Consider the following 22,661-nt stretch of genomic DNA (forward strand, 5'->3'; position numbering starts at 1 on the left):
GAGGCGCTCAAAGTGGCGAGAGGCCTTTACCAGGTGCGCTCTGTCTGGCCGATAGAAGTGTGGTTTGCACCGCATAGACCTGGCAGTTCCTGGTTACGGTCCTGACCTCCTCAATGGAGTAAGGCAGGTTGCGAGCCTTGATAAAGTGAAAAACACGGGTGACCCCCGTGTGACAGAGGTCAGTGTGGAGGGCCTGGAGTCGTTCTACTTGTGCGCTGGCACATGGACCGTGGGGTAGGGCATCTGGGGGCGCATTGACCTTCCCGGGTCGATACAAGATATCGTAGTTCTAGGTTGAGAGCTCGATCCTCCACCACAGAATCTTGTCGTTCTTGATTTTGCCCTGCTGTGTATTGTTAAACCTGAAGGCAACCGACCGTTGGTCAGTGAGAAGAGTGAATCGCCTGCCGGCCAGGTAATGCCTCCAACGTCGCAGAGCTTCTACAATGGCTTGGGCTTCCTTTTTGACGGAGGAGTGTCGAATTGCAGAGGCATGGAGTTTAGGGGAAAAGAAAGCCACGGGCCTGCCGCCTGGTTGAGAATAGCAGCCAGAGCAAATTCAGACGCATCGCTCTCCACCTGGAACTGAATGGACTCATCCACAGCGTGCATCGCGGCTTTGGCAATATCTGCCTAGATGCGGTTGAAGACCAGGCGGGCCTCAGCCGTCAGGGGGAAAATGTCGCATTTTATAAGTGGATGGGCCTTGTCCGCATAATTGGGGATCCACTGATCACAGTAAGAGAAGAACCCCAGGCATGTCTTCAGGGTCTTGTGGCTGTGGGGGAGTTCCAGGAGGGGGCGCATGCGGTCGGGGTCGGGCCCTAGGAATCTGTTTTCCACAACTTAGCCAAGGATGGCGAGGCGGGTTGTGCGGAAAACGCATTTTCCTTGTTGTAGGTGAGATTCAGGAGTTTAGCGGTGTGGAGGAAGTGCCGAAGGTTTTCGTCATGGTCCTGCTGGTCATGGCCGCAGGTGGTGACATTATCTAATTACGGGAACGTGGCCCGCAGCCCGCACTGGTCAACCATTCGGTCCATTTCTCATTGGATAACCGAGACCCCATTGGTGACGCCGAAGGGAACCCTGAGGAAGTGGTAGAGGCGGCCATCGGCCTCAAAGGCAGTGCATTGGCGGTCATCCGGGCGGATAGGGAGCTGGTTCTATGTGGACTTCAAGTCAACTGTGGAGAAGACTGCATACTGCGTAATCTGGTTGGCCATGTCAGATATGCAGGGTAGGGGGTACACAGCGAGCTGTGTGTACCGCTTGACGGTCTGACTGTAGTCGATGACCATCCGGTGCTTCTCCCCAGTCTTGACGACCACCACTTGGGCTGTCCAGGGGCTGGTACTAGCCTCAATGATCTTCTCTCGTAGGAGTCGCTGGACATCCGATCTGATATAGGCCCCGTCCCGGGCACTGTATCGTCTGCTCCTAGTAGCGACGGGCTTACAGTCCAGGGTGAGGTTAGCGAAGAGCGAGAGTGGGTCGACCTTAAGCGTCACGTGGCTACAGACGGCGAGGGGGTCACGGGTCCACCGAACATTAAACTAAGGCGTTGTAGGTGGCACTGGAAGTCGAGCCCCAGAAATAGTGCAGCGCAGAGATGGAGAAGGACGTAGAGTTCAAAGTTAGTGTACTCTACGCCTTGTACAGTAAAGGTCGCGACACAGTACTCCGGATTTCTACTGAATGAGATCCGGAAGCCAGGGAGATTTTGTGTTAGTGGGTAAAATTGGGAGGGAGCAGTGCCTTCCCGTATCTGGGTGTATGAAGCTGTATGTGCTCCGGGAGTCGGAAAGGTAGGCCGTCTCGTGCCCGTAGTTCCGGACAGTCATTGTAGATTTTGTGAGGGGCTGAGGCCGGGACTGGTCGAACGTGATGGCGGCGACTTCAGAAGGTGATGCATAGCCCTGTCGGAGTTAGACGTGGCCAACGTACTACCGGGTGAGCAGGGCTCCTGGGAGGCTGTGGAGTGGTCCCAAGATGGCGGCCCCCATGAGTCGCACATGGCGGTTGGCGCGGCAGCTGGGGGCGGCTCCGATGGGAAGCAGGCAGCGCAGCATGGCCCAGGTGTTTTAGCGCGAGCTCGGGCCTGGCAGGATTTCGCAAAGTGGACATTCCTCCCACACCCATTGCAAGCCGCGTTCCATGCAGGGCAGCGTTGTCTGGGATGCTTACCCTGGCCGCAAAAGTTGCACTTCAGGCTTCCGGCGTTGGCAGGCTGCTGTGCAGCAGATGATTGGGCCGCACACGAGTCGGATGATGGCGGCGCCCACGAGGTCCACGGGGGTGCCGTGTGGTCGGAGGTGTAGGCCTCCATGTTCTGGAAAGCGCCATCGAGCGAGTTTGAGAGCTGCACTGTCTCTGGGAGGCCGAGTGTACAATCTAGCAATCGCTGGCGGATGTAGTTCGATTTCATACCTGCGACATAGCCGTCCCTGATCAGCAGCTGTTTGTGTTGGGTAGCCGATACCGCCTGGCAAGCACAGTTCCGACCGAGTATCCGCAAGGCACGCAGGAAGTCGGCTAGTGATTCCCCAGGGCGTTGTCGCCTCGTGGCAAGAAAATGCCTCGCATACACCTCATTTACAGACTTTACATATTGTCCGTTCAGCATCATTATCGCCTCCGTATACGAGGGGGTGTCCCTGATGAGAAGGAAAACTTGCGAGCTCTCCCTAGCGTTGACATTCTGATGCTTTTGGAGGTCGGTGAAGTCTTCGGTGGCGGATCTGAGGTATGATTCGACGCATCTTAGCCAGTGCTCGAATGTTGCAGTGGCGTCGGCTGCCTGTAGGTCCAGCTCCAGGCGATCAGGCTTGAGCGATGAATTCATCTTAGAAGTTTAGTCCATTAAATTGATGTGCCATCAATGAACACAAGACGAGTAGTGAACGTAACTGCTGCTTTAATAGACTAAACAGAACGCCTCCTGGCCTCTGATCCCGAACTGGGTCAGAGGCGGAGCCAGCCACCTTTATACCGAGCCCGAGGGGAGGCGGAGCCATCGGGCAGTGGTTTACCACATTACATGTAATACAGTAGCCGTTTACCACAATACACATATTATATACTGCAGTGGTTTACCCCCCACCCCACCTCAAGCCGATACCCGACCCTTACCCGCCGAGGACCCGCCGGGTCAGCGCAGGTTAGAACAGCGCAGCTGGACTCGGCTCCTTTCTTATGGCAGCTTGGCCAATCCAGGCCGGAGAATCGCAAGGCCGTCCACAGAGAGTGGCCCGTGATTGGCTTCACGCCAAATACTCGGCGCCAATGGCGCCGAATCTCTGCACTGCGGAGAATCACGTGCTGGCTTTGGGGTGGCGTGGCCCGTTCGCGGGGATTCTCTGGGCCAAGCGCCGGGCTGGGAGAATCCCGCCACATACATTTTTCTTGAAAATTGTCTAACATTTATTAAATTATTACAGGTATTGAATAATGAGCATGTGTTAAGTAAACTCATAAATAAGTGAAGAGGATGACGGAAAAATGGGCCATGAACTGGGATTAATTAGTAGAATGGTTCGGTGGAAATAAGCATCAATATCCAATTGGACCCATTTGATTTTTACATTTTTTTCAGTGTTGTGAAGTAATTTGACAAATGAACAATTTGCAGTATTTGAGTGGGCTTCGCGTATTGGATGTATTTTCTTCAGTCATTGGATTGCAGATATTGGTCAACTGAATGCTGGTTAACTTTTACAAAAATAATTGTTTAAAACATCAGTTAAAATTATTTGACCTTCTGCTGATTGGATTTTGTAATGTTGGATGATAATTGTGATGTACTTGAAACGGGACAAGGAGAATGGGAGTCCCGTCTTCAGTAATGTTTCCCCCAACATTTCGCTAATTTCCCTATCAGTGTAAAGGGATATTTGATCGCACTGAGCAGCAGGTTTCTGAACTTTCTCTGGGTTATTGTGTAAATAGCTGTGTTGGTGCAGGAGCTCAGAAGCTGCAGTATAATCCCAGCCTGTCGAAAATGAGGAAAGGTAGTAAATAGGGATCTGCTCTTGAAGGCCGACGTAATTCTAACGTAGATGAAATATATAACTGTTGTCATCCAGAGCAGGATAAAACTACTGGATATTGCAAAGAGTAACACAATGGATCGTCTCCGGTTCATCAGCTCAGGATCCTTTTCATCCCTGTCACTGCTGTGCTGCCGGAGGCTCATTCGGCCGCGACTGGCGATTAAAATGCGTCTGACGGTGACAATATTAAAGAACAAAATCAGAAAGAATGGAATCACTGGGGTTAGCAGCTGCTCAATCCAAGAATATGCTATCCAAATCTGCTCAATGAAAACATGTGTGAACAGCCTACATCCCCACGGCATCCAGTTGTAATAGGAGGAATACAGGAAGGGCCAGGGAATGTTCTTCAAGCAGAGCAGCGAGCTCACAGTGGTGATAACAACAACAGCGGTTTTCTCGGTGCAGTATTTGGTTTTCAGCTTCTGACAGCAAATGGCCACCAGGCGGTCAAAGGTAAAAGAGACCGTCAACCAAACAGAAATGTCGATTGCGGCGGGAGACATGAAGAGAATGAATCTGCACACGGGAGTGTAGAGCAGGAAAGTGTAATCCCAATATATTTCAGCAATGCGATGTAAGATTACATTCCAGACAATAACCATGAGATCGGCTGCCGCCATCGCTACCAGATAGCGGGTGATGCATTTGGAGAGGCCACAGTTTTTGAAAGACAGGATTGCGATTGTGACGATGTTCACTGTGAGAAGGAGAATAGAAACCAGTTAGAATAATAATGTCACAAGCAGGCGCACATGAACACTGCGATGAGGTTACTGTGGGAGTCGCCACATGTTTCGGTACACAGAGAGAAAATTCAGAAAGTCCAATTCACATGTAACAGACACATATTTCGGGAATTTCGGGAGGAAACCGGGACACCTGGAGGATACCCACGTAGACACGGGGGGAACGTGCAGACTCCACGCAGACAGTGATCCAAGCCGGGAATCGAACCTGGGACTCTGGAGCTGTGAAGCAACAGCCTTGAATACTGTGCTACCGACAGGTTATAGTCCGGGAAGGTGATAGTGCGAAAAGAACGGCGCGGTAGCATAGTGGTTAGCACTGTTGCTTCACCGCGCCAGTGTCAAAGGTTCATTTCACGGCTTGGGTCACTGTCTGTGCGGAGTCTGCACACTCTCCCCGTGTGTGCCTGGGTTTCTTCTGGGTGCTCTGGCTTCCTCCCACAGTCCAAAGATGTGCAGGTGAGGTGGATTGGCCATGATAAATTGCCCTTAGTGTCCAAAAAAGGGTAGGTGGGGTTACTGGGTTACGGAGATAGGTTTAAGTGGGCTGCTCTTTCCAAGGGCCGGTGCAGACTCGATAGGCTGAACGGCCTCCTTATGCACTGTAAACTCTATGATTCTATGACATCATTCTATGATTCTGTCACTGGTCAACACTCAATATGGAGAATCTGCTACAATCAGGTTCAGTTGAAGTTCCATGTCCTGATACCGTCCCCCCCCCCATCGTGCTGCGATAATCTCCTGAATACTCAGTGCTTGGTGTTGTCGTACATTGTGGATTATCACCTCTCAGCTGTAATACCATGTTTGAGACGTCAGAGGGCGTTGAATTAGCTGTTTCAATGGATACATTAAAGCTGGGTTGAAAGCCGAGTTGCAAAGCCGATAATGTCCACGGTTAGTGGTTTGAGGGGACAGAAAATAAGAATGATGAACAGACCGCCAGAGAACAAACCAATGATAAAAATGAGCAGTCTGGTCAACCGCTCTGGAACGATGATAGGAAACGGAGCGGAAAGGAGCAGAAAGAAAACACTGCGCTACATTTGAAAGGCAGTTCATCATTAAACATGAAGCTGGTCGGAGGTAAGAGAGTCCAAAGGGGCGGAAAAGGGTGTTGCCGAATATCTGACAAATATAAATAATCAGAAGAAAACATATCAAAATGAAAGTGTCTGTGAATAAAACAAAGTATCCGCACGGTAATGCAGTGGGACAGAGGACGCCTTCAGAGATAATCTACAATGAGTTTTCCAGATCAGATAGTTATTCTAATGTTCAAATTGAAGAACGTTAAAAAATAATCACCATGTTTAGCTCAAAATTGAAGGTCAACGCAATACATTTGGCCGGTTTTGAAAATTAAACAGACACAAGTTCAAAATTTCAAGATCTAAAAGTAATTTACCAGGAACGCCGACCGTTGCGAGTACAGGATAGTACACAGCTGCTGACTCGGAAGATTTTGTCCAACGCATTTTCTGTGTCAAGGACTCGTGCTGGTGTTGGTGAAGATCTGTCCCCTGGTGTTTGACACAGTAAAGGGTCATGAACGGTTTATTTATATTAAACTGGATGATCAGTGATGCGAGGTCTGTACATTCCTAATGATGTTTTCCACAGGTTGCTCAACAAAGAAGTTACTGAGAGCAGCTGCGCTCTCACTGCAAGTCTCATTGGGGATTACATCACAATCTTAGGATCAGGCTCGAAGCTCGAAGATGCCGACTAAAGTTAACTATACAATGTTGCTCATTTCAAAACCGGGGCGAGCAACACCGTTTTTGCATTTGAATACTGGGCACGTATTGCCCATTCCCTCGCATCATCCCCTCACTCACAATGTCGCGCTCACAGTCCTTATTCTTATTAAAGATTCCTCTCCTTTCTTTCTTTCAATTTCCCCAGATTATCTTTTTCTGGACCTTCCCCATTCACGTTTCCAAAACTATTTTCTCTCTTATTCTGTCTAACCTTTTATAGCAAATCGATTTCACTTTGCCCCATCTTCAATTTACCTCCACTCTTTGCGTCACTGTTATTTGTTTGTGGCTCTAATTCTCACATCTCTTCTCTGCTCGGCCCTGCTCACGCTGCAGTAACTTGGAGGACAAGTGGTGAGGATGGAACAGAGTTACAGAAGGACATAGACAGATTGGGTGAATGAACAAAGGCTTGACAGATGGAATATCATGTAGGGAAAAGTGATGTTATACATTGCTGGGCTGAATAAAGGTCTTGAATATTATTCAAATGCAGAAAGACAGCAGAAATATGCAGCACCGAGGAGTTTGATGAGAGGTGGGGGTCCTCGTGAATCAGACATTAAAAGCCAGCAAGCAAGTTGAGCAGGTAATAGGTGCGTAAAATGGAATGTTGTTCTTTGTTTCGCAGACAGGTGAGCACACAAACAGGGAAGTCTTGTTACACCTGGACAAGGCACTGAATAGAGCACAACAGGATTAGTGGTTTCAGCTGATGGCACTGGATTCAGTGATGTGTCAGGCAGAGCAAGGCCATAAAAAGACTTCCAAACACTTGTTGGAATGTGACATTGTTGTTTCTGTTTTTCTTTGTGCCTGGGGAATATCTATATAGGTCAGTGAAAATACTAACTTCGAAAACGTTGTTTCAAGTTGTATAGGAGGGCAGATATTTTGGCTCAGTTAAAATTCGCCAAAGTGGGAGGACGAAACAAGGTCAAGGTTGCATTGATTTGGCCAGGAGGTGCAACATGATGGAGATAGGAACTTGGGAAATAGATAGACAGATTTAATTACTGGATTGGTTATGAGTGTAATTAAATGATTTCCTCCCAGAATAATAAATATAACAATTCAGCTCAGCGGAAGATGTGATCGATTCAGACGCTCCAAACAGTTCTATGCAACCTCATAACCTTTCACCGCTGTTTGTCTCTGTGATACATTTAATGATTGTCTCAAGTCTGTTTCCATTCATGCCGAACGTTCAATGGAGTTAGTTTCTACCAATATAGCAAACGTCTCCCTGAACCTCCGCGCCAAATCAATATTATAAGGCCGTAGGTCCATTAGACATAGGAACATAATTAGTCCATTCGCCGAATGAGTCTGCTCCGCCATTTAGTCATGGTTGTTATGTTATTCCGTGCCTTGACCTCCTTCTTAAACAAGAACCTACCTACTCTGCCTTAAAGACACTCAGTGATTTGGCCTCCACAACCTTCTGCGGCAAAGAGTTCCACAGATTCAGCACCCTCTGGCTGAAGACGTTTCTTCTCATCGCAACAAAACAAACAAAGAACAAAGAAATGTACAGACCAGGAAGAGGCCCTTCGGCCCCCCAGGCCCGTGCAGACGATGCTGCCCGACTAAACTACAATCTTCGACACTTCCTGGGTCCGTATCCCTCTATTCCCATCCTATTCATGTATTTGTCAAGATGCCCCTGAAATGTCAATATCGTCTCTGGTTCCACCACCTCCTCCGGTAGCGAGTTCCAGGCACCCACTACCCTCTGCGTAAAAAGCATGCCTCGTACATCTACTCTAAACCTTGCCCCTCTCACCTTAAGCCTATGCCCCCTAGTAATTGACCGCTCTACCCCGGGAAAAAGCCTTTGACTATCCACTCTGTCTATGCCCCTCATAATTTTGTAGACCTCTAGAAGGTCGCCCCTCAACCTCCTTCGTTCCAGTGAGAACAAACCGAGTTTATTCAATCGCTCTTCATAGCTAATGCCCTCCATACCAGGCAACATTCTGGTAAATCTCTTCTGCACCCTCGCTAAAGCCTCCACTCATTCTGGTAGTGTGGCGACCAGAATTGAACACTATACTCCAAATGTGGCCTAACTAAGGTTCTATACAGCTGCAACATGATTTGCCAATTCTTATACTCAATGCCCCGGTAAATGACGGCAAGCATGCCGTATGCCTTCTTGACTACCTTCTCCACCTGTGTTGCCCCTTTCAGTGACCTGTGGACCTGCACTCCTAGATCTCTATGACTTTCAACACTCTTGAGGATTCTACCATTCACTGTATATTCCCTACCTGCATTAGACCTTCCAAAATGCATTACCTCACATTTGTCCGGATTAAATTCCATCTGCCATCTCTCCGCCCAAGTCTCCAAACAATCTAAATCCTGCTGTACCCTCTGACAGTCCTCATCGCTATCCGCAAGTCCACCAACCTTTGTGTCGTCTGCAAACTTACTAATCAGACCAGTTACATTCTCGTCCAAATCATTTATATATACTACAAACAGCAAAGGTCCCAGCACTGATCCCTGTGGAACACCACTGGTCACAGCCCTCCAATTAGAAAAGCATCCTTCCATTGCTACTCTCTGCCTTCTATGACCAAGCCAGTTCTGTATCCACCTTGCCAGCTCACCCCTGATCCCGTGTGACATCACCTTTTGTACTAGTCTACCATGAGGGACCTTGTCAAAGGCCTTACTGAAGTCCATATAGACAACATCCACTGCTCTCCTGCATCAATCATCTTAGTGACCTCCTCGAAAAACTCTATCAAGTTAGTGAGACACGACCTCCCCTTCACAAAACCATGCTGCCTCTCACTAATACGTCCATTTGCTTCCAAATGGGAGTAGATCCTGTCTCGAAGAATTCTCTCCAGTAATTTCCCTACCACTGAAGTAAGGCTCACCGACCTGTAGTTCTCTGGATTATCCTTGCTACCCTTCTTAAAGAGAGGAACAACATTGGCTATTCTCCAGTCCTCCGGGACATCCCCTGAAGACATTGAGGATACAGAGATTTCTGTCAAGGCCTCAGCAATTTCCTCTCCAGCCAACTTCAGTATTCTGGGGAAGATCCCATCAGGCCCTCGGGACTTATCTACCTTAATATTTTTTAAGACACCCAACACCTCGTCTTTTTAGTTCTCAATGTAACCCAGGCTATCTACACGCCCTTCTCTATACTCAACATCTACCAATTTCTTCTCTTTGGTGAATACTGATGCAAAATATTCATTTAGTACCTCGCCCATTTCTTCTGGCTCCACACATAGATTCCCTTGCCTATCCTTCAGTGGGCCAACCCTTTCCCTGGCTACCCTCTTGCTTTTTATGTACGTGTAAAAACCCTTGAGATTTTCCTTAACCCTATTTGCCAATGACTTTTCGTGACCCCTTCTAGCCCCCCTGACTCCTTTCTTAAGTTCCTTCCTACTTTCCTTATATTCCACGCAGGCTTAGTCTGTTCCCAGCCTTTTAGCCCTGCCTCCGTTTTCTTTTTGACGAGGCCTACAATATCGCAGTTTTATCGTATCGTCCCTTTAGTCTGATACTGTATCCTCGGGTTCTAGTTTGTCCTAACGCTGGAAACATCCTCTCAACGACAAATCTATCCAGGCTGCTCAGTGTTCTGTAAGTTTCAAAAAGGTCCCCCTCATCCTTCTAATCTCCAACGAATACAGATCCAGAGTCCCCAACTGCTCCAAACGGCAGGCTCTCCATTCCAGCGGTCAACCGTGCGAACCTCCTCTGGACTGTTTCCAAGACGAACACATACTGCCTTAGATTCTAGGCCCCAAACCTCTAACAATACTCCTAATGGGGCCTGACCATAACCTTCTACAGGCACAGACGTACACCACTGCTCTTGTATTCTATCCTCTCAACATTAATGCTACCATTGCATTTGCCTTCCTAACTACCGACTGAACCTGGACATTAATGTTCAGGTAATCTTCGGCTCGGACTTGTGCTTCTCGTTTCCTCAGCATTTCTACATTTAGAAAATACTGTATGCCTCCATTCTTCCTAATAATGTGCATGACCTCACTCTTTTCCCCATTGTATTCAATCTGCTACTTCTTGGCCCACCTCCTAGCCTGCCCAAGATTTCTGTCACCCCCTGTTTCCTCAATAGTGCCTGTGCCTCCGCATACCTTTGGATGATAATCAATTTCATATTGATTATCTTCCTTCAATGTTGTTCCATCTTCAACGTTTCATGGAAAACATTCAAAGTCTCTGAATTATTGCCAGGCAAAGTACTTTCAGAATGGACCTGTGGTATTAACTGAAAGATATTCATGTTGGTCATAAATCGTGGTGTTTACAATTGGAAACGACACTGAAATGGTTGAATAGCAGGCTATGTATAAATACATCACGTAATGTAAATTGCGTTGTTGCCAAATATATATCACGCTTTTGTGTGAAACAGTTTAAATTGGCAACGTTATGATGCCTCTTTTGAGTCTGTCAAACAAAATCTGTCACGTTATACTACCACTCATTAAATATTACCTGACCTCCCTGCGTCTACCCCGCCCCGTGGAGTCTGTTCCGATCTTCCTCATCTTTACATTTATACATTTTACATTTGCAAATTCTAGTCGAACTGAGAGTTGAATAACAAGAGATGAGGGTAGAGTGATGGGCATTAGAGAGGTGGGGAGAAGAAAGGAAATATATTGAGAGGAAAGGAAAGTGCACGAGATGAATAGATTGATGTGGGAGGAGATTGAAAGAGTGCAACTTGTCGGGAAGGACACAGAGTGGATTGTTGGCAACTGAAGAGTGGCTGGGAGGTAAAGTAAGGAGTGGAACCGAGAGGTTGAAAAAAGGTGTGGAGAATGAAGGCGGAAAAGGAGATGAGAGATGAGGGGAACAGAACAGAATTGTGAAGAAGTGAAAGTAGTGGAGGGTAATTTAAGGTGTGGAGAGGGAATTTAGTGTAGAAAATGTGGAGTATTATATTTGCAATTAAAGAGTGAATAAGACCATAAGACATAGGAGCAGAATTAGGCCACTCGGCCCATCGAGTCTGCTCCGCCATTCAATCATGGCTGATATTTCCCCATCCCCATTCTCCTGCCTTCTACCCATAACCCCTGATCACCTTATTGATCTAAAACCTATCTATCTCTGTCTTAAAGACACTCAATGATTTGGCCTCCACAGCCTTCTGCGGCAAAGAGTTCCACAGATTCAACACCCTCTGGCTGACTAAATTCCTCCTCATCTCTGTTTTAAAGGATCGTCCCTTTAGACTGAGATAGTGTCCTCTGGTTCTAGTTTTTCCTACAATTGGAAACATCCTCCCCACGTCCACTCTATCCAGGCCTCGCAGTACCTTGTATGTTTCAATAAGATCTCCTCTCATCCTTCTAAACTCCAACGAGTACAGACACAGAGCCCTCAAACGTCCCTCATTCGACAAGTTCCCCAATCCACGGGTCATTCTTGTGAATCTCCTCTGGATCCTTTCCAAGGCCAGCACATCCAACCTTAAATACGTAAAACTGCTCACAATACTAGAAATGGGGTCTGACCAGAGCCTTATACAGCCTCAGAAGCCTCAGAAACACAACCCTGGTCTTGCATTCTTGAGCTTTGACATTAATGTTAACATTACATTTGCCGTCTTAACTTCCCACTGGACCTGAACGTTAAACTTAAGAGAACCGTGAACAAGGACTGCCAAGTCCCTTTGTGCTTCTGATTTCCGAAGCATTTCCCCATTTAGAAAATAGTCTATGCCTAACTTCCTCCTTCCAAAGTGTATAACTTCACACTTTTCCACATGAAGTCCCCTTGCTTCCTCTATACTACCTGTCCCTCTAAAGACTTTTGTTTCATCTGCAAACCTGGCAACAGTGCCTTCAGTACCTTCTTCCAGATCATTAATCTATATTGTACAAATTTGGGACCACCAGTCATAATCAGGGGTTATCAGCAGATTAGGAAAGACGCAGCATGCATCTCATTCAAGGACAGTTTTTCTGTTTTGAAAACGCTGGAAGCGACGTTTAATCTGGGGAATGCACCAGAAACAAGGTCATTGCGCTGTGAGAGGTCCAATGAGCGTTTCTGCTGCCGTATCTCTGATTCCAGGGTGGCATTTGGCCTGACTGGTGCCAGTGTCATGAATATCGGCAAACCCTTGCAGGGCATTCTGAAGGTGGAGTGGGAACAGACGAAGGTCGTGGGTTACATTGGTACCAACGACAGAGATAGACAAAGGGACGAGGTTCTGCGTCAATAATTTACAGTTATCCGAGCAGATTGAAAAGAATGACGTCCGAGGTTAATATCTCCAGATCCTTGACAGCGAGGATTGGATGAAGGGGGGTATAGCAGATGAATGGTTGCTACAGAGATGGTGTGGGCGAATAGGCTTTAGTTTCGCGGCCAGTGATTCCGTTCCTGGGTCCGGCGCAACCTTTAAATCTCGGATGAGTTGCACCTGAATGGGAATGGAATCGATAACTTTGCCGTGGATTTTCTAAGACTGTTCGAGGGTGTGACAACTGGATTGGCTAGGGGAATGGGTCACAGTGAGCAGGTTCAGTAGGGGGTCACATCCAGATAAATACAGAAATAAAAACAAGTCAGTCTGGATGGGAGAGCAAAGATAAACTTGCTAGGGCACAAGGGATTCCAAAAATGTACAGGTTAGTTTGATAGGCTATGATCAATGCGCAGGGTATTGATTTACACATGCCAGTAATCTCACTGGAACGAAGGAGGTTGAGGGGCGACCTGGTAGAGGTCTACAACATTATGAGGGGCATAGACAGAGTGGATAATCAGACACTATTTCCCAGGGTAGAGGGGTCAATTACTAGGGGACATAGGTTTAAGGTGCGAGGGGCAAGGTTTAGAGGAGATGTACGAGGCAATTATTTTTACACAGAGGGTAGTGAGTCCTGGAACTCGCTGCCGGAGGAGGTGGTGGAAGCAGGGGCGATAGTGACGTTTAAGGGGCATCTTGACAAATACATGAATAGAATGGGAATAGAGGGATACGGAACCCGGACGTGTAGAAGATTTTAGATAATACGGGCAGTATGGTCGGCGCAGGCTTGGAGGGCCGAAGGGCCTGTTCCTGGGCTGTTCTTTTCTTTCTTCTTGGTCTTGTTCTTTGTATATCGGGATTCACTTTCACATCAGAGTATAATTCCCCTTTGAATTCTTCCTATCGAACCGGACATCGCCACACACTCAGGCAGGGGATTCCCCATCCTCACTGCTCGCTGTGTGAGAAAGTCCTAGTTTATATCATCATTGCTTCATTTACTCAATCCTTTCACCCAGAGCTGCTCATCCTCAATCTTTTCACCAATGTGAACGCTTCTCCTCAACTCAGGTTGAGAGGGTTGTTCAGAAGGCGTACGATGTGTTAGCTTTTATTGATAGAGGGTCTGAGTTTCGGAGCCATGAGGTCATGTTGCAGCTGTACAAAACTCTGGTGCGGCCGCATTTTGAGTATTGCGTGCAATTCTGGTAGCCGCAGAAACTCAATCCCTCTACCAATAAAAGCTAACACACCGTACGCCTTCTTATCAACCCTCTCAACCTGGGTGGCAACTTTGAGGGATCTTATGGACATCGAGACCGAGATCTCTCTGCTCATCCACACTGCCAAGAATCTTACCATTTGCCCAGCAAACTGTCTTCCTGTTATTCCTTCCAAAATGAATCACCTCACACTTTTGTGCATTAAACTCCATTTGCCACCTCTCAGCCCAACGCTGCAGCTTATCTATGTCCCTCTGTAATTTGTATCATCCTTCCGCACTGTCCACAACTCCACCGACATTAGTGTCATCTGCAAATTTACTCACCCATCCTTTAACGCCCTCCTCCACGTCATTTATAAAAATGACAAACAGCAGTGGCCCCAAAACAGATCCTTGTGGTACACCACTAGTAACTGGACTCAAGTCTGAACATTTCCCATCAACCACCACCCTTTGTCTTCTTCCAGCTAGCCCATTTCTGAACCAAAATGGACTGTTAATTGTAGGATGCTGTGTAAATAGACAGGGTTCAGACTGATTAGTGGGATGATGTTTAAGTAGGCTATGTTTACTGTAGGACAATGTTTAAATAGTCTGTTTACTGTAGGCTACTGTTTCAATAGAATGTTTACTGTAGGGAACAGTGCAAATAGATTGATTACTGCCAGACACTGTGCAAATAGCATGTTTACTGTGGGACACTGTTTAACTAGACTGTTGAAAGAACAAAGAATAAAGAACAAAGAACAAACACAAGTACAGTACAGGAAGAGGTCCTTTGGCCCTCCAAGCCTGTGCCGACCATGCCGCTTGTCCAAACTTACATTTTCTACACTTCCGTGGTGCGGATCCATCTATTCCTATGCCAGTCATGTATTTGTCGAAATGCCCCTTAAATGTCACTCTCGTCTCTGCTTCCACCACCTCCTCCGGCATCGAGTTCCAGGCATCCACTACACTCTGTGTAAAAACTTGCCTCGTACAACTCCTCTAAACCTTGCCCCTCGCACCTTAAACCTATGCCCCCCCCCTCCGCTCCCCCCCCCCCCCCGTAATGGACGCCTCTATCCTGGGAAAAAGCCACTGACTATATACTCTGTCTATGCCCCTCATAATTTTGTAGACCTCAATAAGGTCGCCCCTCAACCTCCGTCGTCCCAGTGAGAAAACAACGAGTTTATTCAACCGCTCCTCATAGCTAATGCCCTCCATAGCAGGCAACATTCTGGTAAATCTCTTCTGTACCCTCTCTAAAGCCTCCGCATCCTTCTGTTGTGTGGCGACTAGAAATAAACACTATACTCCAAGTGTGGCCTAACTAAGGTTGTCTACAGCTGCAACATGCTTTGCCAATTATTATACTCAATGCCCCGGCCAATGAACGCAAACATGCTGAATGCCTTCTTGACTACTTTCTCCACCTGTGTTGCCCCTTTCATTGACCTGTTGACCTGTACACCTAGGTCTCTCTGACTGTCAATACTCTTCAGTGTTCTACCATTCACTGTATATTCCCCACCTGAATTGGAACTTCCAAAATGCATTACCTCACATTTGTCCGGATTAAACTCCATCTGCCATCTCTCCGCCCATGTCTCCAAACGATCTAAATCCTGCTGCATCCTGTGAGAGTCCACATCGCTATCCGCAATTCCACCAACCTTTGTGTCGTCTGCAAACGTACTCATCAGACCAGTTACATTTTCGTCCAAATCATTCATATATTCTACGAACAGCAAAGGTCCCAGCACTGATCCCTGCGGAACACCACTAGTCAAAGCCCTTCAATTAGAAAAGCACACTTCCATTGATTCTATCTGCCTTCTATGACCTAGCTAGTTCTGTATCGATCTGGCCAGCTCACCCCTGATCCCGTGTGACTTCACCTTTTGTACAAGCCTGCCAAGAGGGACCTTCTCAAAAGCCTTAATGCAGTCCAGATGGATAACATCCACTGCCCTCCCTGCATCAATCATCTTTGTGACCTCTTCGAAAAACTGTATCAAGTTAGTGAGACCCCTCTTCCCCTTCACAAAACCGTGCTGCCTCTCGCTAAGGCGTCCATTTGCTTCCAAATGGGAGTAGATCCTGTCTCGTAATTTCCCTACCACTGATGTAAGGCTCACCGGCCTGTATTTCCCTGGATTATCCTTGCTACCCTACTTAAACAAAGGAAGGACATTGGATATTCTCCTGTCCTCCAGAACATCACCTGAAGACAGTAAGGATCCAAAGATTTCTGTCAAAGCCGCAGCAATTTCCTCTCTGGCCTCCTTCAGTATTATGGGTTAGATCCCATCAGGCCCCGGCGACTTATCTACCTTAATATTTTTCAAGACGCCCAACACCTCGTCTTTTTGGATCTCAATGTGACCCAGGCTATCCACACACCCTTCTCCAGATTCAACATCCACCAATTCCTTCTCTTTGGTGAATACTGACACAACGAATTAATTTAGTACCTCGCACATTTCCTCTGGCTCTGCACATAGATTCCCTTGCCTGTCCTCCTGTGGGCCAACCCTTTCCCTGGCTACCTCTTGCTTTTAACGGACGTGTAAAAAGCCTTGGGATTTTCCTTCACCCTATTTGCCAATGACTTTTCGTGACCCCAACTAGCCCTCCTGACTCCTTGCTTCAGTTCCTACCGACGTTCCTAATATTCCACAAAGTCTTCGTCTGTTCCCAGCATTTAAGCCCTGACACATGCGTCATTTTACTTTTTGACGAGGCCTACAATATCTCTTGTTATCGAAGGTTTCCGAAAATTGCCGTATTTATCCTTCTTCCTCACAGGAACATGGCGATCCTGAATTCCTTTCAACTGACATTTGAAAGCCTTCCACATGTCAGATGTCGATTTACCATCACACATCCGCTCCCAATCTAGTTCTTCCGTTGTCGCCTAATATTGTTACAATTAGCCTTCCCCCAATTTAGCACATTCACCCTAGGACCACTCTTATCCTAGTCCACCAGCACTTTAAAACTTACTGAATTGTAGTCACTGTTCCCGAAATGCTCCCCTACTGAAACATCTACCACCTGGCCGGGCTCATTCCCCAATACCAGGTCCAGTACCGCCCCTTCCCTAGTTGGACTGTCAACATATTGTTTGAAGAAGCACTCCTAGATGCTCCTTACAAACTCCGCCCCGCCCAAGCCTCTAGCACTGAGTGAGTCCCAGTAAATATTGGGGAAGTTGAAGTCTCCCATCAAAACAACCTTCTTGCTTTTACTCCATTCCAAAATCTATCTGGCTATCTGCTCTTCTATCTCCCGCTGGCTGTTAGGAGTTCTGTCGTAAACCCCCAACGCTGTGACTGCACCCTTCTTATTCCTGATCTCCAACCATAGAGGCTCGCTGCCCTCTGAAGTGTCCTCCCGTAGTACAGCTGTGCCATTCTCCCTGACCAGTAGCACAACTACGCCACTCTTTTGTATCCCCCTCTATCCCTCCGAAACATCTAAAACTTGGAACGTTTAGCTTCCAATCCTGTCCTTCCCTCAACCAGGTCTCTGTAATGGCAAAACCATCATAGTTAGAAGTACTAATCCAAGCTCTAAGTTCATCTGCCTTACCCGTTATACTTCTTGTATTAAAACATATGCGCTTCAGACCACCAGTCCCGCTGTTTGCAGCAACATCTCCCTTTCTGCTCTTCCCCACAGCCATAATGGCCCTATTCCCTGGTTCTCCCTCAATGTTTTCACCTTCTAACCTATTGCTTCGGTACCCACCCCCCTGCCATGCTAGTTTAAACCCTCCCGTGTTTACTATTGGGCACTGTTTAAATCGACTGTTTACTGTAGGCTACTGTTTAAATAGACTAAGTTTACTGTTGCACACTGTTCAATAGACTGTTTACTGTAGGGCTCTGTTTAAATATACTGTTTACTGTAGGCGACTGTTTAAATAGACGAAGTTTACTGTAGGGTTCTGCTTAAATAGACTTTACTGTAGGGCACTGTTTAAATAGACTGTTTACGTCGGGCACGTTTTATAGTCTCTGTTGATTGTAGCGAACTGTTTCAATAGACTGTTTCGTGGAGGGCACTGTTTAAATAGACGTTTTGCTGTAGGGAACTGTTTAAATAGACTAAGTTTACTGAAGGTTTATGTTGCAATGGACTGTACTGTCGGGCACTGTTTAAATAGATTGTGTTTACTTTCGTACACTGTTAAAATAGGCTGTTTACTGTAGGACACTGTTTAAATAGACTGTTTCCTGTAGGGCACAGTTTAAGTAGGCTGTTTACCGTAGGACACTGTTCTCTAAGATGTTTAAAATTGAGCCATGCAGGGCAGCATGGTGGCGCAGTGGGTTAGCACTGCTGCCTCTCGGCGCCGAGGTCCCATATGTGATCCCGGCTCTGGGTCGCTGTCCATGTGGAATTTGGACATTCTCCCCGAGTTGCCTCGGTTTCACACTCACAACCCAATGATGTGCAGGGTAGGTGGTTTGGCCATGCGAAATTTATTGATAAAACATTTTTTGAAAAAATTCTGCCATGCTCGACCTCTAAGAGTTTTAAAATGTAGTCATTCTTGGCCTCAAAAATGATTAAAATTAGCCATGCGAAGCCTTGAGAATGTTTGAAATTTAGCCATGCTCGGCCCTGATGATGTTTAGAATTTTGTCATGCTCTGGAATCGAAGACGTTTAAAATTTAGCCAACTCGGCGTCTATGGTGTTTAAATTTTAGTCATGCTCGACCTCTAATGTGTTTAAAATTTACCTATTCTCTGCCTAGAAGATGTTTACATATTAGCCATGCTCAGCCTGGAATGTGTACAAAATGTTGCCAATCTCGGCCTCGAAGATGTTTAAAATTTAGCCACGCTCGGCCTCGAAAATGTTCAATGTTTCCAGACTCGGCAGCAAGACGCATAAACTTTAGCCATGTTTGGTCCCTAAGACGTTTAAAATTTAGCAATGCTTGGCTTCGAAGATGTTTAAAATTTAGCTTTTCTCGGCCTCGAAGATGGTTAGCATTTTGCCATCCTCCGCCGCAAAGACTTATAAATGTAACCATGCTCGTCCTCTAAGAAGTATGAATTTAGCCTTGCTCAACTTCTAAGACGGTTAATGTTCAGCCATGCTCGGCCTCGAAGATGTTTAAAATTTATCCGTGCTCGGCCACGAAGACGTTCAATCATACTCGGCCTCGAAGATGTTGAAAATGTATCCGTGCTCGGCCTCGAAAATGTTCAATATTTACACATACTCGGCCTCGAAGGTGTTGAAAATTTAGCCACGCTCGCCCTTAAAATTTAGCCACGCTTAAAATTTAGTCATGCTCGGCCTCTACGGTGCTTAAAATTTCCCCATGCTCGGCCTGAAAGAGGTTTCAAATTTTGCCACCTTCGGCCTCGAAAATGTTTTAAATTTCGCCATACTAGGCCTCGAATATGACTACAACTTAGCCATGCTCGGCCTTTTAGATGTTGAATATTTCTACATACTCGGCCTGGAAGATGTTTAAAATGTAACCATGCTCTGCCTCTGAGGCGTTTAAAATTGAGCCATGCTCGGCCTCGAAGATGTTTAAAATTTAGTCGTGCTTCGCCGAGAAGACGCTTAACAATTAGCCATGCTCGGCGTCCAAGTCGTTTAAACTTTAGCCGTGTTTGGCCTCTAAGACGTTTGAAACTGCGCCATGCTTGGCCTCGAAGATATTTAAAATTTAGCCATCCTCTGCCTTGAAGATGTTTAATATTTACACATGTTCGGCCTCGACGATGTTGCAAATTTAGCCATGTTCGGCCAGGAATATGTCGAAACTTTAGCCGTGCTCGGCATCTTAGATGTTTAATATTTCGACATACTCTGCCTCGCAGATGTTTATAATTTAGCCATGCTCCGCCTCTACTTTGTTTAAAATTTCGCCATGGTCTGTCTCGAAGATGTTTAAAACTTAACCATGCTCTGCCGCAGACGTTTAAAGTTGAGCCATGCTCAGCCTCGAAGACAGATAAATTTAACCACGTTCCGCGTCGAAGACGTATATAATTTAGCTTTGCTTGACCTGTCATGGGCCAGAGTTTAGAGAACCCCAAAGTCTATCATGGAGTTCACTTGACCCACAACTTTTAATAGATTGTGGTGTGGGGAGCACACAGCCCACTCTACAGGTGTGGTACAGCAGAAATGGAAGAGTATTTTTAAAGCAAAACAATGTTTATCCTATGAACTCAAGTTAACCTTTTTCAAACATTCAATGAACATCTTAGCAACCATCAATTCAAATACAACCACCAAGGAATACAACACTAAGTAATCCTTAAGTTGTCATTTTAACATCCATAAGTTGCAGGAGTGTACCGGCAGACAGAAAGGTGGTTTAAAGTTTGTCCAATTCAATGCCAGGAGCATCCGGAATAAGGTGGGTGAAATTGTGGCATTGGTTGGTACCTGGGACATCGATGTTGTGGCCATCTCGGAGACATGGATAGAGCAGGGACAGGAATGGTTGTTGCAGGTGCCGGGGGTTAGATATTTCAGTAAGGTCAGGGAAGGTGGTAAAAGAGGGGGAGGGGTGGCATTGTTAGTCAAGGACAGGATTCCGGTGGCAGAAAGAACGTTTGATGAGGACTCGTCTCCTGAGGTAGTATGGGCTGAAGTTAGAAACAGGAAAGGTGAGGCCACCCTGTTAGGGGTTTTCTATAGGCCTCCGAAAAGTCCCAGAGATGTAGAGGAAAGGATTGCAAAGGTGATTCTGGATAGGAGCGAAAGTAACATGGTAGTTGTTATAGGGGACTTTAACTTTCCAAATATTGACTGGAAACGCTATAGTTCGAGTACATTAAATGGGTCCGATTTTGTCCAATGTGTTCAGGAGGATTTCCTGACACAGTGTGTAGATAGGCCAACGAGAGGCGAGGCCATATTGGATTTGGTACTGGGTAATGAACCAGGACAGGTGTTAGATTTGGAGGCAGGTGAGCACTTTGTTGATAGTGACCACAATTCGATTACGTTTACTTTAGTGATGGAAATGGATAGGTATATACAGCAGCGCAAGAGTTATATCTGGGGGAAAGGCAATTACGATGCGATAAGGCAATACATAGGATGCATTGGATGGAGAGGAAAACTGCAGGGGATGGGCACAATAGAAATATGGAGCTTGTTCAAGGAACAGTTACTGCGTGTCCTTGATAAGTATGCACCTGTCAGCCAGGGAGGAAGTCGTCGAGCGAGGGAACCGTGGTTTACTAAAGCAGTTGAAACACTTGTCAAGAGGAAGAAGGAGGCTTATGTAAAGATGAGACATGAAGGTTCAGTTAGGGCGCGCGAGAGTTACAAGTTAGCTAGGAAGGAAATAAAGAGAGAGCTACCAAGAGCCAGGAGGGGACATGAGAAGTCTTTGGCAGGTAGCATCAAGGATAACCCTAAATCTATCTATAGATATGTCAGAATAAAAGAATGACAAGGGTAAGAGTAGGGCCAGTCAAGGAAAGTAGTGTGAAGTTGTTCGTTGGGTCCGAGGAGATAGGAGAGGTGCTAAATTAATCGTTTTCGTCAGTATTCACACAGGAAAAGGACGATGTTGTCGAGGAGAATCCTGAGATACAGGCTACTAGACTAGAAGGGCTTTAGGTTCATAAGGAGGAGGTGTTAGCAATTCTGGAAAGGGTGCAAATAGATAAGTTCCCTGGGACGGATGGGATTTATCCGAGGATTCTCTGGGAAGCTAGGGAGGAGATTGCTGAGCCTTTGGATTTGATCTTTAAGTCATCTTTGTCTACAGGAATAGTGCCAGAAGACTGGAGGACGGCGAATGTTGTCTCCTTGTTCAAGAGGGAGAGTAGAGACAACCCCGGTAACTATAGACCAGTGAGCCTTACTTCTGTTGTGGGCAAGGTCTTGGAGAAGTTTATAAGAGATAGGATGTATAATCATCTGGAAAGGAATAATTTGATTAGACACAGTCACACGGTTTTGTGAAGGGTAGGCCATGCCTCACAAACCTTATTAAGTTCTTTGAGAAGGTGGCCAAACTGGTGGATAAGGGTTAAGCCGTTGATGTGGTGTATATGGATTTCAGTAAAGCGCTTGACAAGGATCGCCACGGTAGGCAATTGCAGAAAATACGGAGGCATGGGATTCAGGGTGATTTAGCAGTTTGGATCAGAAATTAGCTAGCTGGAAGAAGACAAAGGGTGGTGGTTGATGGGAATTGTTCAGACTGGAGTCCAGTTCCTAGTGGTGTACCACAAGGATCTGTTTTGGGGCCACTGCTGTTTGTCATTTTTATAAATGACCTGGAGGTGGGCGTAGAAGGATTGGTGAGTAAATTTGCAGATGACACTAATGTCGGTGGAGTTGTGGACAGTGCGGAAGGATGTTACAAGTTACAGAGGGACATAGATAAGCTGCAGAGCTGGGCTCAGAGATGGCAAATGGAGTTTAATGCAGAAAAGTGTGAGGTGATTCATTTTGGAAGGACTAACAAGAAGACAGTGTACTGGGCTAATGGTCAGATTATAGGTAGTATGAATGAACAGATAGATATCGGTGTCCATGTACATAGATCCCTGTAAGTTGCTGCACAGGTTGAGAGTGTTGTTAAGAAGGCAGACGGTGT

Source organism: Scyliorhinus torazame, chromosome 20 (assembly GCF_047496885.1).
Source record: "Scyliorhinus torazame isolate Kashiwa2021f chromosome 20, sScyTor2.1, whole genome shotgun sequence".
Lineage (NCBI taxonomy): Eukaryota > Metazoa > Chordata > Chondrichthyes > Carcharhiniformes > Scyliorhinidae > Scyliorhinus > Scyliorhinus torazame.